Here is a 4537-nt window from a genome sequence, read left to right on the forward strand (position 1 = left end):
TTCAATGATATAATGATTTGTGATATGAATTTTTTAATGACATTGAAATATGATGTGTGTATATGTGTGTATAAAAGCTAATTGACAATGTTTGAATACCTTGAAGATGAATTCATATATGTTATTCAATTATGTGTTCATATGATGAACTTTGGGAAAAGTGATATGTAAAAGATCATGGATAGTGCAAGTTCAAATACATTAAGGGTGACATGATATAATGATATGTTACCATGTGTTTATGGTTAGATATTATGAAACTTGATTTTATGATATATTATAATGTTATGTTGGTATGCTTTACTTGTTAATACTTTTATGTTTTGAAATCAAATTATATTAACATTACTAAGCTTTCAATGCTCAATGTGTGAATATGTTTGTTTCGTGTGTAGGTGTTGAGTAGACTTTTTGAATTTCTCATGATGTTCCACAGAATCCAATGGCTCATGTCTCAGTTCAACCATATGATTGTAAAGTCTAGTTTCAAAATTCTTAGTAAATGACATGTACCTATGTTTATGGAACTATATGAGTCTTATAAGATGCTTTTAATTGCTGGAATGGTATTTTCATATGGCATAAATGAAGGTTATGCTTTGTGTATGTAAATGTCTATATGATGAGCATGTTTGAGATAAATGATGGTTCAATTTAAGTAGGTTTCATGAAGGAATTTTCCTTGTAATTGGTTGTTCTTTAGCATGTTTTATGTTCATTATGTTTAAAGGTATTCTGGTTGGTGTATTTTATGTTTTAAACTTAATTTTTGAGTCCTTTAAGTTCATATTTTAGCATTAAGCTCTTAGGTATCAGAACAAGTGGGTTTTAAGGCAATTTTTGGCTCCAGGGATAGAGGTGTCGATACTAGTCCCTTGTTTTGAGTATTCTTGACATTTCCAGACTCGTTTTTGGTTTTAAACACTTTCAAACCCTAATAACTTGATTTTAAATGGTTTCAACATTATTTTAAAGTTCTATAATTGAATTTATTAATTTTTTATGTTTTTATAAAAAATATTTTAAAAATTAATTACTAAACTTGATGAAATGGATGATCATCGTCTAAGTTGCTTCGATAATAAATGTGACATCTTACATTCAAATTTATCATTAGTGTTGAGTTTGGGGTAGAACACATAATTTTGTACCTCAACTTTTATAATCTAAATATTTTATTTTAATTAAAAGGTTTAAGTATACATGTCCAAATACATAGTGTTTGTTTCTTCTTTTTTAGATTAAATAATAATGGTCAATTTTCAAATTTAGTCCCTATGCTATGTTCAAATTTGAAATTTTATCTTTATACTTATTTTTTTTTACATAATTTGATATTCAACTTTTCTAGCCAGTCTAAATACTTTATTTTGATTAAAATATATTGATGTGAATTTTTAAGAATTGAGAACACTATTAAAATTCTTTATTAAATTTAAGCCTATTACAATGTCAACTTTTTTGTTATATGGTTGCCAATTGAGTAATATTTTTTTTTTTAGTTTTTAGTATGTTACACTAACAAGTTTAACAAAAAAATTATAGCTGTGTTAACAAATGGAGTAAAAATTTTAAATCCAAAAAATTAAAATACTAAATTTCTAGAAAATGAAACTATTGAGATTAAATTTAAAATGTAATCAAAACATATTTTTACCTTCAAATATTCGGTCTATAATTTGGTAAAAAGAATCAATTCATCCAACATGAAGGTTACTGAAACCATACTAGTTTTTTAAGCGAATTGAAATTAGATTTTAAATAGGGGCGTTTTTGGAAAAGAATCGAGTTTGGGTGGCAGAAAACTGAAGAACTTGTAACTGTTTGCAACAGAATTTGGATTTTTTTTGGAGAAAAAGATCACTCGAATTTTCAGTTCCTCTTAAGTTTCTCTGAAATTATAGATGCTTTTAAATATATATATAAAATACTAAGCTTAATAATCAAAGTCGAAAATTGAATCCCATGGCTTCTTGTCGGCGTATGCTTCTAAAGGTCATAATTCTCGGTAACAGTGGGTAAATCTTATTATCATCTCACTTTAAGTCTTAGATTTATTGTTTACATTAGAATTTAACTTTTTATTAAATTTTCATTGATTTCCATTTTGATTTTGATTTTTGTTGACAAGCCTTTTCTTTTGATTTTTAAATTTCTAGGGTTGGAAAGACATCTCTCATGAATCAGTAATCTTTAAAACTTTTTCTTAGGTTTTTGAAATTTAAAATTGTTCGTTCTAGTGTTCTAGTTATTATTTATTTTTATTTGAATTAGGTATGTTAATCGTAAGTTTAGTAATCAGTACAAAGCGACGATCGGAGCCGATTTTTTGACAAAAGAGGTTCAATATGAAGATAGACTGTTTACATTGCAGGTAAAATGTTGTTCTTTTCGAAGTAGAAACAACTTATTTTCTTGTTTTTACAAATAAATAAGCTATAAATATGTTTGAGTGACATTCACGATAGACACTCACTTCTAAGTTCATATAACACCGGTAGTAACCAAGCCAACCTTTATCTCTTCTTTGTGAAGATTTTTATTTTGATTGGAAGTATTGAGAATAAGCCTTCTTTACATTTGTTGGCATTGATTCTCTGTTTTTGTGTGTAGATATGGGATACTGCTGGGCAGGAAAGATTTCAAAGTTTAGGTGTGGCCTTCTATCGAGGTGCCGATTGCTGTGTACTCGTGTATGACGTAAATGTAATGAAGTCCTTTGATAATCTTAATAATTGGCGTGAAGAGTTTCTGATTCAGGTAACTTTCTACTACATGACGTGTAGAATATTTTAATTGGAAGAATGAACTAATAATGTTGTGAATGTTAAATGTTCAGGCCAGTCCATCTGACCCCCGAAAATTTTCCGTTTGTTGTGCTGGGAAATAAGGTTGATGTTGATGGTGGTAATAGTCGAGTGGTAAGCTGTCATGCGCCCTCCCCATATGCATTTCTCCTCTCGGCTTGCACCTAAACCTTTCATAGTGTCAAATAGGAGTGTGTGACTTAGTTTTCTGACAGTTTAAGAATGTGATTATTTCTTTCTGGTTTAGGTTTCTGAAAAGAAAGTAAAAGCATGGTGTGCTTCAAAGGGAAACATACCGTATTTTGAGACCTCTGCAAAAGAAGGATTCAATGTTGATGCAGCATTTGAGTGCATAACTAAAAATGCTTTGAAAAATGAACCTGAAGAAGAAATGTAAGTATCATATGGGTCTGAATATTTTAGGCTCTGTTTTATTGGTGTTTTTTTTTTCTTTTGTAAATAGAAAAATAGTGAATAGAAGGGAGTTCTGTTCTTGTACTTATGTTCTTTGTCTTACTAAGAGATGTTTGATTTTCGGAAGCAAATTTTGCAGAAATCAATGATGTTCCACAAAGAAACATGTATGCTTAATAAAATGTTAATGCTGATGAGTCAGTTTTCGGAGAAATAAAATAAAATATTAAAGTAGAAGAAGATGACAAATAGAGTAGACTTGCAAAAAATATGTGAACTGATTTTTCTATGATGTATCGATTTGTACTTCAATTACCGTTGAATGCTTTTTAGATGAAGACATTGCTCAGCAAATTATGTGGTAGATTCATCTTGCATTGTGACTTATCCACGCCATTAATTGAGTAGCTTAATTCCAGTTTTGAACTACTTTGTTGTCTAGATTCGTCCTCAGAGAGCTCTGATTTATGTGCATGAGATTCATTTACTTCCCTGTACTCATGGATCATGGGTTGTTGTTAAAGTTGAATAACAAATTGAACCCTTTATAGTTCCGCATGTAATATGCTGAAATAGGATATCTCAGTGACCAGTTTGATAAAACAGAGAAAAATGTGATGTTCATTTATATGTGCGATTAGTTTATAGAAAAACATTATGAATATAATATTTAGATGGGTAACCACTTTTTTTGTTGGATTTCTAATTGGTTGTGTTCCAATTGTTGTTTTGATCACGGCCAAAGATACATTCCTGAAACCATTGATGTTGCGGGTGGTGGACGGTCACAGAGATCAACAGGGTGTGAGTGTTAAGAGTCGTGGACGGGTCTCTTTTTTATTCGAGTGCAAAAACACCTGGAGTGGATATCTTCATTACCAGGTTAGTGGTGCAGTTTCTCATTACTAGCTTGTGTCCGGATTGAAGGTCAAATGTCTACTTGCTGTTCGCTTGGTTGTAGAAAGTTGCATTCATCCGGACGACTTTTTATTTCTATTTAAAGACTACAATTGATTGTTCATTACTAGTAGAAAGTAATTTTACCGCTGTTCCTACTTCCTCTGTCTTCATCGCTGATGTTCTATTGTGCTGTAATAAAATATAGTCCTTGTTGCATTCCTTATTATCTTTGTTCTCAGGTACCAAGTAATTGTATAGCCAAGTGGAGTTCAAGCTGCCTTGAAGCTTGGGTTGAGTCGATTGCGATAAAAAACCAAACTATTTGAGTGACCTCACTCAATTAGATTAAGATAGTTTTACCTAGGAAAATATTATTGGCTTTCTATCTCACTTCAAATTTAATTATCTATACTATT

General features: G+C 30.5%; 1 pseudogene; it reads left to right on the top strand.

The window, feature by feature from the left end:
• The first annotated feature begins 1703 nt into the window (after positions 1-1703).
• On the top strand, positions 1704-4337 carry LOC107949557 (ras-related protein Rab7-like; annotated as a pseudogene).
• Positions 4338-4537: the final 200 nt, after the last annotated feature.

The sequence above is a fragment of the Gossypium hirsutum genome, chromosome D03 (assembly GCF_007990345.1).
Source record: "Gossypium hirsutum isolate 1008001.06 chromosome D03, Gossypium_hirsutum_v2.1, whole genome shotgun sequence".
Taxonomy (NCBI): domain Eukaryota; kingdom Viridiplantae; phylum Streptophyta; class Magnoliopsida; order Malvales; family Malvaceae; genus Gossypium; species Gossypium hirsutum.